This window comes from Myotis daubentonii, chromosome 5 (genome assembly GCF_963259705.1).
Source record: "Myotis daubentonii chromosome 5, mMyoDau2.1, whole genome shotgun sequence".
Lineage (NCBI taxonomy): Eukaryota > Metazoa > Chordata > Mammalia > Chiroptera > Vespertilionidae > Myotis > Myotis daubentonii.
In genome coordinates, this window is record NC_081844.1 from 11,675,851 (window position 1) to 11,699,681 (window position 23,831).

Sequence of the window (23,831 nt, forward strand, 5' to 3'; positions counted from 1 at the left end):
TTATAGCTGCTTTATTCATAGCTGCCAAAACTTGGAAGCAACCCAGATGCCCTCCAGTAGGTGAGTGGGTAAATAAACTGGCACACCCAGACAATGAGTTATTATTATTATTCAGCACTACATTGAGCCATCAAGCCTTAAAAAGACATGGAGGAACTTTAAATGCATGTTGCCAAGTGAAAGGGGCCAACTGAAAAGTCTAACACCATAGGATTCCAACTATATGACGCTCTGGAAAAGGCAAAAGTATGAAGACAGTAAAAATATCAGTGGTTTCCAGGAACTGTGGGCGGGTGGAGGGAAGAACAGGTAGAGTAGAGGGTTGTTAAGGCAGTGAGGATACTTTGTATGGTCCTATGATGATGGATACATGTAATGACACATTTTTCTAAACCCACAGAATATACAGCACTAAGGTGAATCCCAAGATAAACTGTGGACTGAGTGATTATGTTGCATCAATGTAGGCTTATGAATTATAACAAATGTGCCACTCTGGTGGGGATGTTGATAGCGGGAGGCCTGGGGCAAGCATTATGTGGGAAATCTCTGTACCTTACTTTTAAATTTGCTGTGAATCTAATTTTTTTTAAACATACACATTTCACTTTACTTATCATTGTCATTTAAAACTTGATTTATTAAACACAAAAAGAACATTAAGAGTTCAGTATCAGCAGAATTTAAACAGGAGAAATAAGGACAACTTTGTAAGTATAAATTATATACGTTAAAGTCAAATAATTGGAGGTCTTTTCTTTTTTTAAAAAATATATTTTTATTTATTTTTTTACAGAGAGGAAGGGAGAGGGATAGAGAGTTAGAAACATCGATGAGAGAGAAACATCGATCAGCTGCATTCTGCACACCCCCAACTGGGGATGTGCCCGCAACCAAAGTACATGCCCTTGACCGGAATTGGACCTGGGACCTTCACTCCGCAGGCCAACGCTCTATCCACTGAGCCAAACCAGTCAGGGCTGGAGGTCTTTTCAATATGGAAACTATACAAATGAAATAAATGGCAAAAGGACCTTCTAGGAATATTGTCACTGTGGATTATCAGGTACTTTAGGACTAAGCAAAGATTCTGAATATTCAGACTCCTTTTGCTGTTTCATATTTACCTATACTCTGAGTCAAGCTACTTGACAAAAAGATCTGATTTAGGAAGGCATTTAGGCATAGCAAAAGTTTTCCATCTCCAGTTACCACCTTCAAAGGAATTGACATTGCAGTGCTGATATAATCTGCTGGTTCCCTTTGAACGGTATGCAAAAAATTATGTCAACTCTTTGAAAACAAACAGGCACCAAAAAATGGAACAATATGCATAGTTCAGTAAAACACAATGTTAAGTTTTCCCCACCTAAAAACTAATCAATGAAACAAAACAAGAACTGCAGTTGACTTGGTCTCAGAAAACACACACGTGGGATTCCATCATTGTTCCCGGCACTCCTTCAGTCATTGGCAGGGACTTGTAGGCCCCCATGCTGCTCACTTGGTGGAGTGTTGTTGTGAGGGACACGTGAGGGCGGACCTGCTCAGAATTGGCAAGGAACTGTGGTCTGGACTCTTTCCACTTCAGGTACAACCACATCTTTGTCTGTATAGATCAGCAGACCAAATGAACAGGAAACTCCCAGCAGCGGCAGGAACGTCACTGGCCGTGATCGGTCTGATCACCGAGCGGATCTCACCTTGATGGCTTTCTGAGACTCCTCTCTGGGTGCACTGTCATCTCTGGCCTCCTTGTCACACTCAGGTCTGACTGCCACCTTTCAAGCACCTCCCCACTTTCCATATTCGAGATGACCACCCCCAGCTTCTGCGCTGAGCACTTGTACAACCAAACTTTCTGTTGTTCCACCACCTTGTTTCATAAGCTCAGGGTCAGTGGTTACAAGCAAGGGGAGTCCATATTTCTGCACTCGAGTAAAGGTTTCAGGATAATTGCCATGCTGATGCAAAACGCTGTTGATGCCGAAGGAGAAGTCGGCCACGGTGTTGGCGCTCCCGTGCAGGGGACGCCCTGCTCCCCAGACAGGTGCCATGGCCCAGTCCGCAGGCAGCATGCACCCACCGCACCAGAGACCGCACCTGGCATTCTTGGGGCTCCTCTAAAAAAGGAAAGACTTTAAATATGAAAAAATATAGGACACGTGTGAAGGGGTAAAAGACCGGCAGTATTATTGTGGTGGGCAGTTAGACAGACACGAGCAGAGCAAGGACGGTGGGCCAGGCACAGAAGGTCACCAGGGCGGAAAGCCCTGGGTGCCCAGCGGCAGGCAAAACTGGGCAAACAAGGACCTCGCTCGCGCCAGGGGGACCTTTCTTCCTGTAGCATATCGATGGCCATGCAGTTTAGATCCCTGACCTTTCAGATGGCTAGTCATGAAGCTGGGACCCGCTGGCCTTTCCTCCCCTGGCATGTTGCTAGTCATGGGGTAGACCCCAATAGAGGAGGAACTAGGTCACAAACAGCGGCCTCCTTTGACTCCCATGTGGGCCATTGCACAGCCACTCCCTTAAGCATTACCCCCTAGGGATAACAGTTGTGTTGTAGCTCCAGGCCCAGAAAAGCAGCAAAACCAGACAAGGGCTGCCAGGGCTGCCTCAGGACTAGCTGCATTGACCACCCCCTTCCCTGGTGTTGACCAATCAGAGGAGGCCATGGCCCTGAAAGGACACACCTGGAGAGCTGATGAATATTCTATCGATCCTCCCCTGGGACTTCCCCTGAAATCCTCATCCTTAAAAGCCCTTAGGATGGAGGACCCAGGGGCTCTTCCTCTTGGAAGCACACCTGCACCTTCCCCCCCCCCCCCCTGTCCTTTCCCCCAGGCCCGCCTTTACCCGTCTCTCTCCTAAGCTCCAAGGGCTTGTCCTTTGCCTCTGTACCATGTTTCCTGAGCCCATTTCTTCTACAGCTCACTTCTATATCTGTGACTTTCTAAATAAACTTTTTCTTATAGTTTGGGGGGGAAAAAAAAAGAGCGATCACTACGATGATGGTGGAAACCCACATGGTGCTGGGAGCCCAGAAAAGGCTCCTGGCCTAGCTGAGAGGGGTCAGTGTGGTAGGCCTCCTGTAAGGGGTAACATCTATGCTAAGTCCTAAAGGACGAGTAAATTTGGCCAGGGAAGAGGTGAAGGAAAGAGGAAGAATGCTTCAGGCAGAAAGAACAGCATTTGAGGAGAGAAAACATCTTTCCAACAAACAAAAGAGGTTCTAACTGGCTGGAATGGTGTGCTTGATGAGGGATATTGGGGCTACTGAGGCCGAGTAGAGAGATGCCTGAAGCAGTGATTGAGATGGGGGACTGACACCTTCATTCCTCAAATAGGGTAGGAGTCCAACTCTGTTTTGCCTAATTGCTTTGCCAGGAAGCAATTTACACCTCCACCTTCTCTAGGCACACGCATTTTTGTTAGCATTGGGTTTTATCATTTAAAAAATCTTTGCCAATTTCAACTGGAAAAAAAAACTGGTATCTCATTATGTAAATGAAAAGAAATGAGTATTTCTCTTGAGCATTGAACACTTTTCATATGTGCATTGGCCACACACATGCCACCTCTTGCCACTGGAGAGTTTGCGGCCATTTCTAGCTCACCTCTTAGCGCGGAGCAAAGGGAAAGCTTGCGGGCTGCCCTCTGGCCACGTGGGTGGGGAATTTGTGAAGCAGCCTACTCTCTCTCCTTGGGTGCAACCATTTTTCTCACCTTCCCCCCTATTCTTTCAAGGCTTTAAATTTCTCTCTCCTCTGTGGGTGGCTGAGTCTCCAAGTGACTGTAGCTCTGTCCTCATCCGGGGTGTCTTTGGGCTCAAAGAAGAGGGTTGCTGAGCCTCAGGAAGATGTTCCAGGCGAGACCACCCAGGTATGTCCTCGTCTTATACACACAACTTACTATTTAATTCTCAAAACATTTGCTTGTGACACGAACTTGAACCCATTTTATAGACGGTGAATCTGAGGCTCAGAGATCTTAAGTAACCAACTCAGCATCCATGGCCACTATTGGCTGTTTCTCTTAGTTTCATAGAGCCAAATCCTCCCCTGACATTAAGCGTTTGTTTAATTAAATTCTAGTGTGGGAAGAGAGGGCTGGTCCTTTCTCCATACCTGCCATCCCACCCGGTCCAGTCAGAGATGGAAGCCCTGCTCCTCATTAGGGAGGATCTGTGGAGTCCAGCTCAGCAGCAACCTATACACAGAGGAGGAAAAGGAAAACAGGAAAGAGAGAAGGGGAAACCAGAGTAAACATTGGAGAGCCGCAAATGGCCTCCAGGCTCATCTCCCAAGTTATATCTCATTTCCGGGCTTCTAAAACCTGGGCTCCAGGTTCTGGGTCCATCTCTGCTACTTAAATCCCATGTGACCTTGGTAAGTGTTAGGTTTAATGTAAGGTTTAATCTGAGATGTGAGATTTAATCTGACCAAAGCCAATAAATTGACCAAGACAAGCAGGGTAAGAGCGAAATATCGCGTTTATTGGAAGCTCTCAGGTGAGGTCCCACGGTCTGCCTATGCCTGGCAGAGATTTTTTATGCTGCTGTTGGACCAATCAGGTTTGTCTGAGGTAGCTTGTGGCAGGTGATTGATGAGCGGGAAGTTGGTGCAGCTGCACCCTGGCCATCTTGAGAAGTCTCCGGTGGTTATTTATTGGCCATCAGCACAACAGGATGCTCTGGTGGGTCCCAGGATGGCAGCTATTGTCCAGCAGGATGTGGCTCGGCAGTTCTGGGTTGTTTTGTCCAACTCAGCTGGTGGGATCAGGAAAGACCCTATTTTCCCAGCCCCAGACCTTACAGCAAGTCCCTCCCCAAATCTGTATCTTGGTTTCTTCTTCTATTTGTCAACTTATCTCTTGAGTTTTGTAGCAACTATATTTTTCATATCTTAGTTCTAACTAGTTCATTTTTTAATCTTCCTGTCTTCCTCCCCTCCCCCAATATCCTGTTCTTGTTTTAGGCAATTATTCCATCTTTTATCTTTTGGAGTTACTTAATCTATTTACTGTAATAGATGTTACAATCGAATGACATTCTCTATTTCCTCTGATGTAAATTCTTCCAGTTGAGGAGTTTGTGGGAGCTTTATAAAGTGGTTGTGAATTTTCTATCTCTTCAGGGTATTTCTCCCTGGTCAGAGTCTTCTGAGATTGCTCTTACCTCATATGTTAGGAGGCACTGCACTTCCACGAGTGGAGTACCCTTGTCATTGGGCACTTTTGCTCTGGTTTCTGGTTCAACTTAGCATTTTCTTGCCATTTTTAAGTGTTTGGGGGAGAAATGGGGAGGTTTCAGTGTGTACTTGGTTCACCATCTTGAAAGGAAGTCCAATTCCATCATCTGTAAACTGATACAGGAGTGTTGAGTGGTCTCTGAGGGTTCTCACAGATATTCTCAACACAGATAACCATAGGGGTCTGACAACAGATGTCCAGTGGGAGAGGGTTCTAACACCTCCACCACCACCAAATAAAAATAGCAATGTGGCCGAAACCGGTTTGGCTCAGTGGATAGAGCGTCGGCCTGCGGACTGAAAGGTCCCAGGTTCGATTCCGGTCAAGGGCATGTACCTGGGTTGCGGGCACATCCCCAGTGGGAGATGTGCAGGAGGCGGCTGATCGATGTTTCTCTCCCATCGATGTTTCTAACTCTCTATCTCTCTCCCTTCCTCTCTGTAAAAAATCAATAAAATATATTTTTTAAAAAAATAGCAATGTGGATCATTTGCTAATATTATGTACTGGCTCTTAGCACATAGGATCTCATTTATTCTTTTTTAAACATATTTTTATTGATTTCAGAGAGGAAGGGAGAGGGAGAGAGAGATAGAAACATCAATGGTGAGAGAGACTCATTGATCGGCTGCCTCCTGCATGTCCCCTACTGGGGAGTGATCCCGTAACCCAGGCATGTGCCCTTGACCGGAATTGAACCCGGGACCCTTTGGTCCGCAGGCCGACGCTCTATCCACTGAGCCAAACCAGTTTGGCATGGGCTCATTTATTCTTTACATAACCAAGAAGTAGGTGTTACTATTATCCTTATTTTAGATTAGGCCTTTAAAGCTCACAGAGGTGAAGAGACTTGCCTAAGAACACTCAGCTAGGAAGCAGGGTTAAGCTCGTCTGTCCCTCCATTGCATCATCCCAGTGGCTTGGGTATTCACAGCCCTGTCCCATTGTTAACTGTGCCATTTCTGGATTCTTTTTTCCTCTGTAGACACCTACCTCTACCCATCAGAGGTGCGAAATGAACTCAAAACTGTGTCCTCAGTGGAAGAAGCGGGACAAGTGGGAAGGTTTAACCTGGTGTGTCGGGCTCTGGAGCCTGTTGCACCTGGAACCTTGCTGTGCTGACTCAGGCAGATCACTTGACCACTCAGAGCCCCAGTTTGCGGTGAGTGCAAAGTGGGACATTTCCTGTGCCTGGCACATAGTAGGTGCTTCATAAACACTGCTGATGTTCATGGAGAAAGCAGACTAGAGTAGTGATGGATGAATGTCAAATCCCCAAAGTGTTTTAGGGGTCAAATTCCCAGAGTGTCTTAGGGGCCAGAGGGAGAAGTTTTTCATGGACACAAAGAGAGAACTAATTCCAGTATGTAAAGGCTCCGTGCAGTTGACAGCTCCCCCAGCCTCACAGGGGCTGATTTTCGAGTGTAGGATTTCCCCGTCACTCAAGGGAACCAAGCCGAGTTTGATTGCCACTGGTCAGGGAGGCTGCACAGACTGGGGGGCTGAGTCGGCCTCAGCTGTCTTTGAGGGAAACCCTTTTTTTGTTTTTCATCCTCAACGCCTGTTTTACAAGGAGTGCCCCCTGTCTCTCTGCCCTCCATTAGAGAGCTTCCTCTGTGACCACCGGAAAGCCCAGCCCAGCCCTCGCTGTGTCTTCTCCAAATAAACTTGGGCACCTGAACTATCTACTGCTCATCTCCCTCTGGGTTCCTGTGGATGTGTGGGGAGTGGCGATTAGGGGGCGCTCAGGCCAAGCTACAGAGAGGAGGGACCCTCCAGGGAGACCGAACCTGTCCCTTTTCTGTCTGACCATCAGTCCACACTTGGTCTTATTCCTCATGCGTCTGCTGGTTTGACTTGGACTTACAGAACCCCTGGTTCTGTGTGCCTTCCCTTTCTAGCCCAGCTGCCCCTGGTTCAGTTATCTTTGGGCTTGCCTGCCACCCCCATTGTCTCTCCTAGCGCCAGAGTTGTGCCTTCCAGGCACTGGCCCCCGGGCCCTGGCATGTGCCTTTGACCTCCACACTGGTGCACATTGTCTCCTGGGCTTTGGTCAGCATCCTTGAAGTTGGAGTGGTGGTCGGGACCCTGCCCAGGGCCCCCAGGACAGGATCAGGAAGGCAGCGGGAGGATGCTGTAGCTGCTGGGACAGGGACCCTGAGTGAGAGCTAGTCTGGGGGCTTGTTTTGGCTGGTGCTCAGGTGATCTGTCCGAGTGTTGGAAGACCCAGGCACAGCTCTTTAGGGGGCTGAGAGGACACATTCCGGCTCACTGTAGACCACTCTCACAGCTCCTGCTCATTTGTTCATTCACTCAATCTTTGTTTTTAATTTTTAAAAAATTTTATGAGTTTATTTGAGCCAAATGACAACATATGCTGGGGAGCAAGATCTGAAATGCTCCCTATTTCACTAATTCTCTAATTTGTTGAAATTCTCATGCATTCACTGGCTCATTCCAAAATATATTCACGCACTCATTGGCTTATTTTTAAAACATTCATGGCCTGGCTGGTGTGGCTCAGTGGAGGTCACAGTTCCATCCCTGGTCAAGGCACATGCCTGGGTTGTGGGCTCGATCCCCAGTAGGGGAGCCAATCAATTATCTCTCATCATTGATGTTTCTATATCTCCCTCTCCCTTCCTCTCTGAAAAAAAAATTGTATTGTGGTAAAATACACATAATAACATTTACTATTTTCATCATTTAAAAAATTTATTTTTATTCATTTCAGAGAAGAAGGGAGAGGGAGAGAGATAGAAACATCAATGATGAGAAAGAATCATCGATTGGCTGCCTCCTGCACACACCGCCCCCTCCCCCCCCAGGCATTTGCCCTTGATCAGAATTGAACCCTCCCTCCCTCCCTCTCTCCCTCCCTCACTGCCTCCCTCCCTTCCTTCCTTAAATTGATTTTAGAGAGAGAGGAAGGGAGAGAGAGACAGAGAAAGAGATAAATATCAATTGGTTGCTTCCTGTACGAGATCCAACCGGGCATGGAACCGGCAACCTAGGTCTGTGCTCTGACCGGGAATACAACCTGCAACCTTTTGGTGTACCGGATGACGTTCCAACCAACGGAGCCACCGGCCAGGGCCACAAGGTTCTTTTTCTACGCAGTCTGGCCAACACATTGTTTTCATTTTTTAAAATAGTAGCCACCTGAAAGATGTAAGATGTTATGTCCTTGTAGTTTTGAATTGCATTTCTCTAATGGTTAGTGAGTTGAGCATTTTCATGTCTTACTGGCCATTTGTATATCTTCTTTGGAGAAATATATATTCAAGACCCATGTCCATTTTTGAATCAGGTTGTGTATTTTTTTCGTTGAGTTTTAGGAATTTTCTACATATTCTGGGTATTAATTTCTTACCCGTCATAAGCTGCCTTTCTACTGTCCTACTGGATAGTCTCCTTCAATGTATAAAATGCAAACATTTTCATTATGTCTAGTTAGACTATTTAAAAAAATCGTTATTGTTGAAAGTATTACACAGGTCCTCCTTTCCCCCCCTTAACCTCTTCCAGCTTGCTCCCATTTGCCCCTCCCCAGACCCTTACCATCCCATTGTCCATAGGTCATGCATATATGCATACAAGTTCATTGGCTGATCTCTTCCCACCCACCCTCCCCTGTCTTCCCCAATCAGTTCTGCTTCTATGACTCTGGGTCTATTTTTGATGATGAGTTTATTTGGTTCATTAGATTCCACAAATGAGTTAGATAATCTTATACTAATCTTTCTCTGACTGGCTTATTTTGCTTAACATAATACTCTATAGGTCCATCCATGCTGTTGCAAATGGCTAGAGTTTGTTTCTTTCTATTGATGCGTAATATTCCATTGTGTAAATGTACCATAGTTTTTTTATCCACTCATCGGCTGATGGGCACTTAGGCTATTTCCAAGTCTTGACTATTGTAAATTGCGCTGCTAAGGACATAGGGGTGCATATATCCTTTCTGATTGGTGTTTCTGATATCTTAGGATATAGTCCTAGAAGTGGGATTACTGTGTCAAATGGCAGTTCCATTTTTAATTTTTTGAGGAAACTCCATACTGTGTTTCACAGTGGCTGCACCAGTCTGCATCCCCACCAGCAGTGTACTAGGGCTCCCTTTTCTTCATAACCTCGCCAACACTTGTTGGTTGATTTGCTGATGATAGAGCTATTCTGATAGGTGTGAGGTGATATCTCATTTTCATTTTGATTTGCATCTCTTGGATGATTAGTGACTTTGAGCATTTTTTTATATGCCTTTTGGTCTTCTGTATGCTCTGATCTTTATTATTTCCTTCCGTCTTCTTGTTCTGGGCTTTTCTTGTTGTTCTCTTACTAATTCTTTAAATTATAGTGTTAGATGACTTATTATCAGTTTTTCTTGTTTTTTGAGGTAGGCCTGTAGTGCTATGAACTTCCCTCCTAGGACTGCTTTCATTGTGTCTCATAGCTTTTGGATTGTTGTGTGTTCATTTTCATTTGTTTCTAGGATGTTATTTATTTCTTCTTTGATCTCTTTGGTAACCCATTCATTGTTTAATAGCATGTTATTTAGCTTCCATGTACTTGATTGGTTTTGAGCATTTTTATTATAGCTGATTTCTAATTTCATGCCATTGTGGTCTGAGGTGTTTGATATGATTTTAATCTTTTTGAATTTGTAGAGACTTAGCTTGTGTCCTAACATGTGGTCTACCTTTGAAAGTGTCCCATGTGCACTTGAGAAGAATGTATATTCTGTAGCTTTGGGGTGGAATGTTCTGAAGATGTCCATTAGTTCCATCTGTTCCAGAGTGTCATTTAGGATTGCTGTTTCCTTATTGATTTTTTGTCTAGAAGATTTATCCAGTTTTGTCAGTGGGGTATTAAAGTGTCCTACTAGGATTGTATTGTTGTCGATCTCTCTGTTGATATCCTCCGGAAGTTTTAAAAATATATTTAGATGCTCCTGTATTGGGTGCATATATGTTTACCAGAATTATAGCCTCTTGTATTGATCCTTTTAGTATTATAAAGTGGCCTTCTTTATCTCTTGTTATGGTCTTCTCTTTGAGGTTTACTTTGTCAGATATAAGTATTGCTACCCCAGCTTTTTTTTTTTTCATTTCCATTTGCCTGAAAAAATTTTTTCCATCCCTTCACTTTCAGTCTGTGTGAGTTCTTTGTTCCAAGGTGGATCTCTTGTAGACAGCATATATATAGGCCATGTTTTCTTATCCATTCAGCTACCCTATATTTTTTAATTGGAGCAATTAACCCATTTACATTTAAGGTTATTATCGATAGGTATTTGTTTGTCACCATTTTTATTCTTTATGCCTGTGTTCCTTCTTCCCTTTCTGTTTCTTCTTTTTACAGCAGTCCCTTTAGCATTTCTTGCATTGCTGGCTTGGTGGTCATAAACTCCTTTAGCCTTTATTGTCTATGAAGCTCCTGATTTCACCTTCAATTTTGAATGCTAGCCTTGCTGGGTATAGTATTCTTGGATTCAGTCCCTTGCTTTGCATCACTTTGTATACTTCGTTCCACTCCATTCTGGCCTGATGTGTTTCTGTTGAGAAATCAGTTGATAGTCTAATGGGAGATCCCTGGTAGGTAACTTTCTGTCTCTCTCTGGCAGTCTTTAAGATTTTTACTTTGTCATTGACATTTGCCAACTTAATTACTGTTGGGGCTGACTTGCAGGCCCTGTGTGATGGATGAATAGATTATTTTGACATATGTTTTTGTGAAAGAGAGGCTAAGTGGCTGTTTTGCTTTAGTAGCAAATACCCTGTTTGCCTGCCTCCTTAGGCTTTTATTGAAACAACAGCTTGAACTAAAATGAACTATTACATACTATCAGCAGGGTAAGCATCCTTGAGAAAACACCTGCATCTGCAGTGTCTTTCAAATAAGGACGTTTTGAAGTCTAAACATAAAGATTCTAGTAAAACACCCAGGGGCTTAGACTTGTTTGGAAAAGTCAAGGCAGGGTCTGCCGCCTTTGGCAAGGTCCCCCAGAGGCTTGTAACCTTTCAGAGAATCCTCCTTACAGACCTTCCAACCAAGTCCCATGCTTCCCCACATCTCCCCTCTTTTTGTTTTGCTGGATGTAGAAGACAGAGGGAGGCGGCGAATTTTTTGTTTTGGAATGTTAAGGTTTGTGAAGTGTGTTTATTGTTTGAGTTTTGATTTTGTAGACTATAAGAAAAATAAAGAGAATTATAATGACAGCAATGGTAAGTTTAATTAAGAAGACAGGGTGTTTATAAGTATTAAATTTTATTTTTTTGGTAAGGTGTAGGGAATAGGATTATAAAGGGGAAGGGCCTAGGGTGAGGAATATAGTTATGTGTAGGCCTGGGGTTTGTAGGCATTAGTTATTGTCAGGGGATGAGATGTTGATGAGATAATGTTGACTCTTGGTGGGTCGGTCTGACCAGGTTTATTGGTTTTGTTTGTTAGATTTATAGTTTGAGTTATTTTTAAAATTATTTTGTATAGGCCTTGAAAAGAAAATTTTAATTTTTATTTATATATAAGTATATGTGTTTGAAGATTTAAAATAATATGATTATTTTTGATTAATTTAGGTGTTTTATTTATTAGATTTATTATTTAGTATATTTATAATTTTTAAAAAGATTTTTTAAAATAAAATTTTTATGGTTTTTATAAATATTTTTATAATTTTTATAATTATTTTTAAGTATTTTTACTTTTTGTTATATATTTTAAATATTTAAAAAATATTTTTTATATTTTAGTTTCTTTTATTTGTATAGAATTTTTGTAATATATATATATTTATAATTTATATAGATTTTTTGTAATTTATATATTTTTAGTTTGTTTATTTTTATTTTTTATTTTTTTTGTTTCTTTTTTTTTAATTAAATCTTTATTGTTCAGATTATTACATTTGTTCCTCTTTTTTCCCCCCCATAACTCCCCTCCTCCCAGTTCCCACCCCACCCTCCGCTCTCACTCCCCACCCACTGTCCTCATCCATAGGTGCACGGTTTTTGTCCAGTCTCTTCCCGCATCACCCACACCCCTTTCCCCCCCAAGAATAGTCAGTCCATTCCCTTTCTATGTCCCTGATTCTATTATGATCACCAGATTATTTATTCACTTGATTCTTAGATTCACTTGTTGATAGATGCATATTTGTTGTTCATAATTTGTATCTTTACCTTTTTCTTCTTTTTCCTCTTCTTAAAGGATACCTTTCAGCATTTCATATAATCCTGATTTGGTGGTGATGAACTCCTTTAGCTTTTCCTTATCTGTGAAGCTCTTTATCTGACCTTCAATTCTGAATGATAGCTTTGCTGGATAAAGTAATCTTGGTTGTAGGTTCTTGTTATTCATCACTTTGAATATTTCTTGCCATTCCCTTCTGGCCTGCAAAGTTTCTGTTGAGAAATCAGCTGACAGTCGTATGGGTACTCCCTTGTAGGTAACTGAGTTTCTTTCTCTTGCTGCTTTTAAGATTCTCTCTTTGTCTTTTGCTCTTGGCATTTTAATGATGATGTGTCTTGGTGTGGTCCTCTTTGGATTCCTTTTGTTTGGGGTTCTCTGCGCTTCCTGGACTTGTAAGCCTATTTCTTTCACCAGGTGGGGGAAGTTTTCTGTCATTATTTCTTCAAATAGGTTTTCAATATCTTGCTCTCTCTCATCTTCTGGCACCCCTATAATTCTGATGTTGGTACGCTTGAAGATGTCCCAGAGGCTCCTTACACTATCTTCGTATTTTCGGATTCTTTTTTCATTTTGCTTTTCTGGTTGGGTGTTTTTTGCTTCTTCGCATTTCAAATCTTTGCCTTGATTCTTGCGCTCCTCTGGTCTGCTGTTGGGAGTCTGTATAGTATTCGTTATTTCAGTCCATGTATGCTTAATTTCTAGTTGGTTCTTTATCATAACATCGAGGGTCTCATTAGATTTCTTGAGGATCTCACTACATTTATCGGCGGCTTCTAGACAGTTCTTAAGAGACCTTAAAAGTGTGGTTCTGAACTCAATATCCTCCATTGACAGTTTTGTCCTGTTTCTATGTCTCCGCATTTTTTATGCTTTCTTGGTGCACCCCCTAGTGGTCTTTGTGCGCAGTCTTGTTGTAGTTACGCCTTGATTGTTGTCGGCAATACCGGGGGTGATTTGACCTCCAGGCTAACTGGCTATGAGAGTCCGCTGTGTCTGCAGTGGGAGAGCTTCTGTGCTGGATCTCTAGGGCGGTGCTAATCTAGCGTTTGCCTGAGGCTATCTGGCATATGGCTCTGCGCAGGGCTTGGGCGGGGCGGGTCCCTGGGGATCTACAGGGCGGGCTGGAGCGAGCAGTTATGGCTGCTCTCAGTTCCGTCCCTAGGGGCTCTGCCTCACAGAGTCTCAGCAACCGCTGCAAACCTTGGAGAGAAAGCTGCCCCTGAGTTCCGACCGAAGCCAGACAGTCCCGCTTCTCCTGTTTGAGTCTGGGTCCCTAGAGACTTGCCTGGATCTGGAGCTCAGAGTCTGAAACTCCCTCCCGATTGAAAACAACAACCACACCCTCCGCCGCCAGCCCGCTCCGCGTGCACTCTGCACCTTAGTATTTCACTTCAGCACTGCGCCTCCTCTGAGTCTGAGTATGATATTCTCTTTCCTCCTAGTTGTAGAATTTCCACTCAGCCAGCCTTCCTGTGGTTCTGGATGATGTCCGTTCCATCTTTTAGTTGTTTTTTGAAGTGGTTGTTCGAGGCAGGAATCTCCGGCGTTAACCTATGCCGCCATCTTGGTTTCTGTATTTTTAAATTTTTATATTTTTTATTATACGACAATTATAAATTTTAAAAAATTAGTTATGACCGAAACTGGTTTGGCTCAGTGGATAGAGCGTTGGCCTGCAGACTGAAGGGTCCCAGGTTCGATTCCGGTCGGGGGCATGTACCTGGGTTGCGGGCACTTCCCCAGTGGGGGATGTGCAGGAGGCAGCTGATCGATGTTTCTCTCTCATCGATGTTTCTGGCTCTCTGTCTCTCTCCCTTCCTCTCTGTAAAAAATCAATAAAATATATTTAAAAAAAATTAGTTATGATTAAAGGTTAGTTTTATATAGTTTTTTTATTTTTAGTTTTAGAGTAGTTGGAGTGGTGAGAAGAATGTCAAAGTCTATATTTTTTTAGTTGGTCTATTGTTTTTGTTTTGTTTATGTTTGTTTAATTGTCTATTATATTTCCTTTAAAGATTTTGGCTTTGAATTTTTTTTAGGGAAAGGAGATGCTGGATTTCTTCTGTAATTATTTTGTGTTGAGATGGGTCAAAGGTTTTTTTCAGAGCCAAGAGATTTTTGCTCTTTGTCAGAGGGACGATGAGGCCTAGGCACAGAAGGAGGTGGCAATGGTGCCTAGGGGTAGTATTCCTTAGGTGCAAGTAGGGCTTGTAATTTGTTGGAGACAAAATGTGTTATAAAATTTAGTGTATTTGGGCAAAAGTTAGAACAGTTTCTAATAATTTCCTGTTGAAACAATTTTTCTTCCCCAAATAAACATCCTTGAAAAAACACATGCATCTATAATGTCTTTCAAACATGGACGTTTTAAAATCTAAACACAAAAATTCTAATAAAACACCCCAAAACTTAGACTTGTTTGGAAAAATAAAGGCAGGGTCTGCTGCCTTTGGCAAGGTCCCCCAAAGGCCTCTGACCTTTCAAAAAATCCTCCTTACAAGTTTTCCAGCTAAGTTGCATACTTCCTCACAAATTACAATGTGTCTTTGGTGTCAGTCTTTTGGGGTTCATCTTGTTTGGGACTCTGTGTGCTTCTTGGACTTGGGTGACGTTTTTCTTCCCAAAGTCAGGGGAATTTTCTGTCATTATTTCTTTAAATAGGTTTTCTATTCCTTGCTCAGCTTACTCTCCTTCTGGCACCCCTATTATGCAGATGTTTTGTTTCGTGTTGTCCCAGAGCTCCCTTAGACTCTTCTCCTGCTTTTTAATTTTTTTTTTTTCCCAGTTGCTGCTCTGCTTGGGTGTATTTTTCTACCTTGTCTTGTAACTTTCTATTTTGGTCCTCAGCTTCTTCTAGTCTACTGTTGAAACCTTCCATTGTTTTCTTTATTGCAGCTATGTCATTCATTTCCTCTTGGTTCTTACCCATGTTGGTGAATTTCTCATCCAGATGTTTGAGCATTCTTATAACCATTACTCTGAATTCTTTCCCTGAAAATTGATTGCCTCCATTTCATTTAGTTCCTGTTCTGATTCCCCCTTTCCTTTCATTTAGGGGTTGTTTCTTTGTCTTACCATTTTTGTTGTTCCAAGTATTAGGTCAAACTGCTATGGCATCCAGATTTTTTGAATTGGTCTTATGTAGTAGATAATTGGTCTTATTTTGTGGGACCAAGTGGTGCAGTCTCTCAGGTCTCCTGGTTTGGGTGTTCTACAGAGGCCCCCTATTTGAGATATTTGTGTTCTCCTGATGTAGGTGGGTTCTGAATGTTATTGTCCCATTTGTGGATGGGATCTCCTCTCCTGTCTGATTATGTAGTTCGCTCCCTACCACTTCATGCTGACTGAACAGCACAAAATACAACACAACAAGACATGACACAGGAGGAATAGAACATGAATGTACAAATGACACCTATAACCCCAAATAAAAGTGAGTACCAGAGAAGAGAGAATTAGGAAAGAGAAAAGAGCAACAATAGTAGTGAGAAATAAAAAGAAAGAATATGGGGAGAAAATACAACAAAACAAATAAATAAACCAAAAAGTGCAAACAAAAAACACCCAGAAAAGGGGAGGGGGCAGAATCTGTAGATGAGGAGCTTAAATAGAGAAAATAAGGTTAAGGAATTGGATGAATAGAGGAAGGACCATGATTTAGAATAGAGGAGGGAGAAAAAATATGAGAAGACAAGAAGAAAAAATGAAAAAAAAAACAAAAAATTTTTTTTAAAAGGAGAATAGAGGAGAGAGAAGATAGGCCCAATTTTAGGAAGTGAAACAAGTTAAAAAATTAGGAGAGGTAAAGAGCAAGAGAGGAGGAAAAAAAAAAATTGAGTAGTGAAGAAAAAGATAAGGGCGAATGAAGTAGGAACAGCGAAAAGAATATTAGGTATATGAATAAACCAACAGAGACCAGAATAATAACACATCAATAAAACAGATAAAGAAGATAAATTTTTTTAAAAAATATATTTTATTGATTTTCCACAGAGAGGAAGGGAGAGAGATAGAGAGTTAGAAACATCGATGAGAGAGAAACATCGATCAGCTGCCTCCTGCACATCCCCTACTGGGGACGTGCCTGCAACCCAAGTACATGCCCTTGACTGGAATCGAACCCGGGACCCTTCAGTCCACAGGCTGACGCTCTATCCACTGAGCCAAACCGGTTTCGGCAAGAAGATAAATTTTTAAAGGGGAAGAAAGCTCGACAGGCAGGGCTTAGTGGTTGAGCATCAACCTATGAACCAGGAGGTCTCTGTTTGATTCCCGGTCAGGGCACATGACCAAGTTATGGACTTGATCCCCAGTGGGGGGCATGCAGGAGGCCGCAGATGAATGATTTTCTCTCATCATTGATGTTTCTGTCTCTCTCTCCCTCTCCCTTCCTCTCTGAAATCAATAAAAATATATATTTAAGAAAAAATAAAAAGGGAAAGAAAGGAAAGATTTCGCTTCCTACCACAAAAAGGAAAAAAAAATGGGAGGAAAAAAGAAGAGAGAAAGAAAAAAGTGCAAAAAAATAAATAAAAAAGTGAAGTGTCATTTGCTTCAGCTGAGTTGTAATGCCCCATGGGAGCTGGTTTAGGACCCCACTCTTCTGTGCTGTCTGCCAATTCTGGGCTCCCTGTTAGGTACTAAGGTGCTGACCCCTGTCAGGTATTGTCCTTTGGCTTATGCACCCTGCTTGAAACTCCAAGGGATCCACCAGTCCTCTGCTTATGATGATCTCCGCACGCCTTCGCAGCAAGCAGGCGGGGCCAATCTGCCCTCTTTGCCTGTCTGCCAGCTGTCAGTCTTAGTCACTCAAGCATCTGTTTCTGACAGGACTTTAGGTGGGTTGGTCCTGTTTTGCTTTCAGGGAATAAGATGGGTGTTTTTTTCCTGACCCAGAGCTACTCCTCCACCAGTGGCCCAAAATATTCTGCCCTTGGTTGGTCAGAGATCCTTGTATGGAGAACAAGGGGGTTGGCTGGCAACCTGGAATTTTTATCCGTCTGGTTCCCAGAATAGCAGGGCTGATTGCCTCTCTTCCAATCCAGTCATTGAGGGCTCTTTGGAACTATTCAGACCTGTGAGCTTGGTCTCTGCCTTTGTTTCCTCGGTAAAGCTCAGACTGCAGGGTGTGGCCGGCTGTGTCACCTGCCCTGAGGCTACTGGGAGGGGCTAGCTCTTCTGGGAGAAATGGCCCCTTTGGTTTGGAAGCTTAAGAAGGTCCCAATGCAGGACTCCTGGCCACGTCTCCCTGCCCTGCTTCCTCTCAGCCTCTCTTCAGGCACCTCAAGTCTGTGCCTCTCTCCCTGCAAAGCCTCGGGTGAGTGAGTGAGTGCAATGGAAAAGTCCTGTGTTCTGAGTTTAGAGAATAAAAACAAAACAAAAACAAGGAAACCTCAGCTTCCACCTCCCCTCCGCACCCCCTCACACGCTGCTCAGGTTGCCTTTGCTCCTGTGGTCTTGGGTCCAGACTCCCTGGCTGCCAGCAACCTCGTGTCTTTTTCTTTTCACAGTTGGATGTTACACCTGCGGCCGAGGGATGCGGCTTTGGTACAACACAGCTTCCTCTTCTCCCTCCCGGCCCACTGGCCAGCTGCCCTGCTGCCCATCTCAAGCCCATGTCCTGTTCCTATCGATCTCCAGGTGTTTTCTGCCTTCCTTGTTGCAAGTTGTCTCCTCAGCTGTGCCTAATTTGTTAGTTCTGGGTGGATGTTCTCAGATTTAGATGTATTTCCAGTCTGGCCCCAGGACGAGGGGCCAATATATCTGCCTATTTGGCCGCCATTTTTTCTTCCCAATAAGCATTTTTCTCAGGGGAAGTCTAATAGAATATCATTAGCTTTCCAGGTGTGTCCTTCAATATGTTGAGTCATTAAGATGTGTGTGTAGATGGGTCAGGGTTATTTTTTGGTTAGTTTTAAGTTAGCATAATGCCCTCAAGGTCCATTCTCAAGGTTCATCCATGTTGTAGCATGGGTCAGAATCTCTTACTTTAAAAGCCTGAATAATATTCCATTGTCTGGAATTGTGTTTATCTATTTATCCATTGATGGATCTTGGGTTGCTTCTACCTCTTGGCTATTAAGAATAATGCTGTTGTGAACATGGGTGTATGACTATCTCTTTGGGATTCTGATTTCAATTATCTTGGGTAAAAACCCAAAAATGGATTAATGGATCATATGGTAATTTTATTCTTAATTTTCCCAGGGACTGTCATACTGTTTTGCATAATCGCTGCACCATTTTACATTCCCATTAGCAATGTAGAGAGTTCCATTTTCTCCACATCCTTACCAACACCTTTTTTCTGTATTTAAAAAAAGTGATAGCCACCCTACTGAGTGTGAGGTTGTAATAAAGCTTTAAGCATCAGAACATTAGGACATGTTTGGTCTGGATGGACCATTCCATAATGAATTGAATAGATGCCGGGAGCCGGTCCATCCTTGCTGTTTCAAAGGACCTGGCATATATAGCATACTCTTCTTAAAATGTTTGCTCACCTTTTTGGCACTATGTGTTTTAACCAAGGTCTCCTCTCTGAGAAAGGTTGTTTCCCCAGGTAGGGATTTCCCCCTGAAGTTAGGGAGGGAATAAAACCCCTCAACTAAGTGCCAGGCGGGTAATTAATCACTTTAACTACGAACAATCATGCTTAAGCTACATAATCTTTACTCCCTGGAATGGAGATAAGAAACCCCTTAACCTTTGTAATAGAGATTGATAGGATTGAATCAACTGGTATAAATACAGATGTAACAAGACAGAAAGAGACAGAACTTAGAAGAGAGCCAAGAAGACAGAACCTACACAGAACCTACAGACAGAAGAACTTCGCTGGAGAGAACATGGCAAAAGATCCTGGACTGAACCTGACTACAGAAATATGGCAAGAGAACCTGACTAGAACCTGGTGACCGAACCTGGCTGGAAATCTCAGACAGAACCTGGCTGGAGAACCTAGCGAGGGAACATGGCCACAGAACCTGGCTGGAGATCCGAAGCAGAACCTCTCTGGAGATCCAGACCAGAACTTGGCTGGAGATCCGGGCTAGAGATCCTGGCTAGGCTGCTGATCAACTGAACGCTGTCTCCGTGTCATTCCTTCTTCGCCGACTCCGTCCACACCTTTGGGGACCCCTGGACCTGCTGGGGTTGGACCCCTGCAAATAGACTGTGTTCAGGACCCAGCTTTGGGTACTGAGAGTCATGCAACTGTGTGAGAAAGGGAGGTGTCTCCCATTACTCCACCTTATTCAGAACATTTATAAAAATGGGGAATGAGTGGCTTGGCCTTGACCTAGCTCCCAAGACTAGGCTAGGTGAGAGAAGGGGAGAGGGTGCCCTTGCTGGGGAGTCCATTTCTCAGTGTCCAGGACTCTAGGAAGGGATGAGGTTCCAATACTCTATGAAAGAGTATTTTTGCAAATTTAGATTACAGCTACTGAAGACAATAATAAACATTTTTTTCCCTTTAAAAAATCATCATGGCAAGTCAAAGGGATGTTACATGACAGGAGGTTGGAAAGGAGGTTGGGTAAATTCTCACTGCAACTTGATGACCTAGAAATGGGTGCTAGGTCAATTTTTTTTCTGATAGAAATGGAGGCTCAGAGAGGTGAAGTACCTTGCCCAAAGTCACACAGCTGGGATGGAGGCAGGAGCAGGATAATAACCCAGACAGCTGAGATATTTTAGTGACTGACAGTGGTGACTAAGATCCATCCAGAACAGTGGATGAGACTCTCTGAGCCTCAGTTTTCTCTTGGGTAAAAAGGTGGATATGGTGCCTGGCACATAATATTCTGGGGTACCACAGAAAACAGGGCAGAGGGGTCATGATTAGAGGTAGCAAGGCAATGATGTGGTTAAGACCACATCAGAGGCACCTGCTGGGATTTAAACATGGGCTCCTCCACTTAACATCAAAGCAAATCACAATCCTCTTCATGCCTCGGTTTCCCCTACAGCACCTTGGAAGTAATAATAGTGCTGGCTTCAAAGGCAACTATGAGGATAGATGAGTTGTTTGTGAAGTTTTTAGGCCAGTGGATGTGCATAGTAATTGCTCTATGAGCCTCTGTCACAAATTACAGGTAGTGTGGTCTTTCAGTGTAGGTGTGTGTGAGCAAATGATAACTGGAAACATCTCAGCATAGCTTTGAAATGGAATTAGGGACTTAGACATTTCTCTTGAAAGGGCATCTCCTGTGCAGACATCGACAGACTTCAGATGTGTGCAGGGAACTTTGGCAGCCCCCCTGGGCCAGGACATCTTTTCAGCTGCATCTGAGGTCGCTGGGAGATGATGTGTACAACCTCTGCCAGCAGGTGGCAGCCAAAACCAGGAACTTCTTTTCCTTCAGCTAAATCTTTTGTGCTCTTGCTAAGGGGTTCACAACATTAGTTGCAAATTAGAATCACAGGGGAACTCATAAAAAGAAAGATCTCCATGTCCTGGCTGCACCCAAAACCCACTCAGTTTGAACCTCTGTAGATGGAGGCCAAGCCTCAGTGATTTTAAAAGCTCCCAGGAGATCTCAATGTGCCGCAAATGGAGATCTACCGGTCTGGGTCTTCAGACTTCTTACATTCTTAATTTGCCCAGAACATCAGAAAGGATGGACAGTGATGCCGGGGTAGAACCCCAGCAGGTCCAGGGGTCCCCAAAGGTGTGGACGGAGTCGGTGAAGAAGGAATGACACGGAGACAGCGTTCAGTTGATCAGCAGCCTAGCCAGGATCTCTAGCCCGGATCTCCAGAGAGGTTCTGCTTCGGATCTCCAGCGAGGTTCTGTAGCCATGTTCCCTCGCTAGGTTCTCCAGCCAGGTTCTGTCCAGGCTCTCCAGTCAGGTTCAGTGTCCAGGTTCCAGTCAGGTTCTCCTGGCAATCTCTGTAGTCAGGTTCAGTCCAGGATCCCTTGCCATGTTCTCCCGCTAGGCTCTGTCTCTAGGCTCTGAGGCCAGTCCCTCTCCAGGATCCTCAGGCATGCTCTCTCCAGCGAAGTTCTTCTGTCTCTAGTTCTGTGTTCTAAATTCTGTCTGTTGTTGTCTTGTTGCATCTGTATTTATACTAGTTGATTCTAATCCTGTCAATTTCTATTACAAAGGTTAGGGCGTTTCTTATCTCCATTCCAGGGAGAAAAGATTATGTAGTTTAAGCATGATTGTTCGTAGTTAAAGGGATTAATTACCCGCCTGGCACTTAGTTGAGGGGTTTTATTCCCTCCCTAACTTCAGGGGAAAATCCCTACCTGGGGATTCAACCTTTCTCGGAGAGGTGACCTTGGTTAAAACACAGCGCCAAGAAGGTGAGCAAGCATATTAAGAACCGTATGCCATATATGCCAGGTCCCTTGAAACAGCAAGGATGGACCGGCTCCCGGCACAGTGAGACTGTGGTTGTGAAGCAGTTCTCTCAGACCAGCAAGCCCTCATGCTTAAACATGAATGAGAACCTGCAGGAGGGCTTCCAGCACAGTGACTCTGATTCAGCAGGTCCAGGCGGCCGAGAATCCGCCAGGTGACGCTGCTGCTGCTGGTCAGTGGACCCCACACTCAGCATCCGGGAGACAAAGGGAAACCCAGTAAAGCTGGAACGACAGGATTGAATTATTTTATTTCCAAACTAATTTTTCTGATTTCAAAAATTTAAATTACAAAATACTTCAGGCTTACAAAAAGTACACACACGCACACACACACACACACACACACACAGGAGTCAAAGCCCCAAAATACAGAATAAACGACAAAGCCAAGATATGGAAACAACTCCAGTGTCTGTCAGTAGATGGATGGGTAAAGATGATCCTATATAATAAAGAGCTAATATGCAAATGGTCGTCATGGCCTCATGCCATCACACCCCAATGGCTCAGACACTCAACACTGGGGAGAGAGGAATGGGACCAGCCAGGCACAAATGAGCTTGCAAGAGAGGAATGGGGACCAGCCAGGCTGTGGCCTGGGAGAGGGACAAGCCGCCTGCCCTGTGGTCCCAGGGGCCAGTGGCTGTGCCTGCGGTCTGGGAGAGAGACAAGCCGCCCGCCACATGGTCCCAGGTGCCAGCGCCTACAGCTGTGGCCCCGGGCGAAGCCACCCGCCATGGGTCCCTGCGGCTGCGGCCGGCCCAGATGAAGCTGGCCTGGGTCCTGAGTGCCTGCGGCCGGCCAGAGGGAGGGAAGCCCAGGTCCTGGGTGCCTGCGACCGGCTGGAGGAGGGAATCCTGGGTCCTGGGTGCGGGACAGGGCAGAGGCGGTTAGGGGTCATCAGGCCAGCAGGAGAGCAGTTAAGGGCGATCAGGCAGGCAGGCAGAGGTGGTTGGGGCGATCAGTCAGGCAGAAGTGGTTAGGGGTGATCAGGCAGGCAGGCAGAGGGATTAGGGGAGATCAGGCAGGCAGGCGAGTGATTAGGAGCCAGTGGTCCTGGATTGTGAGAGGCAGTTGGACATCCCCCGAGGGGTCCTGGATTGGAGAGGGTGCAGGCTGGGCTGAGACCGCCCCCATTCCCCCCAACGAATTTCATGCACCGGGCCTCTAGTGTGTATATATGCAATGAACTATTTACTACTGTTAGCTAGGAAACATTAAAACCTGTGAAGAATTTTTGTGAGTCAAACTGTTAACAAACGCTGCGAAGCAGAACCTCAATGGATTGAGATAATGCCCCAGAGAATGGCAGTTTTGTACCTTGTTTTATACATTACAGTCAAAAGAGGAGATGTAAGTGGGTGACTTGAAATCCATTGATGATAGATTAGGAAGGAGGGAGAAAGCAAAGGTTGGGGGGAGGGGGAACTGTGGGATTGGATAAAGAGTAAAATGATAGACACACACTTCTTTTAGTTAGGTGGGTGCAGGATAGTTTACAGTCAACAACTCAATAACAACTAGCGGATTTGGGTTCTCCACAGAGCGCAGAGTGGTGCTTGTGCTTGGAGGGCTCTGAAAAAAGGGAAATTACTTTGTTTTTGCAAAGGCATGTTAATCAGGCATATTATCTTAGATGCAAAAAGACAAACAGACGGGCGCAGTTACGGTGAAGATTAGCCTTTGTTAGGGGAAAATACTGCCTTAGCACATGCAGGCCTCTCGCTGAGTTTGTCAGGTTAGCATGTGGCTCCTTTTTGTCGACACTACTCAGCCATAAAAAATATTTTGCCATTTGCAAGAACATGGAGGAACTTGAGGGCATTATGGTGAGTGAAATAGGTTGAACAAAGATAGATAATGAAAGATCAGACGGAGGCCTAAAACCAGGACTACAGGCTTTATTAGAGGAGAAGCACCTGCCGGGCTGTCTCGCAAGGGGAGAACAGCAGCACGTGCAGGGGTGGGCACACCTTTTGAGGGGCGGAATGGGAAGGGGTGGGGGGCTTAGTGTACT

The 23,831-nt window shown here is 44.2% G+C and overlaps 1 pseudogene; it reads right to left on the bottom strand.

Moving 5' to 3' along the window:
* Positions 1-1,417: 1,417 nt before the first annotated feature.
* LOC132234472 (mitotic spindle assembly checkpoint protein MAD2A-like) lies at positions 1,418-2,057 on the bottom strand (annotated as a pseudogene).
* Positions 2,058-23,831: the final 21,774 nt, after the last annotated feature.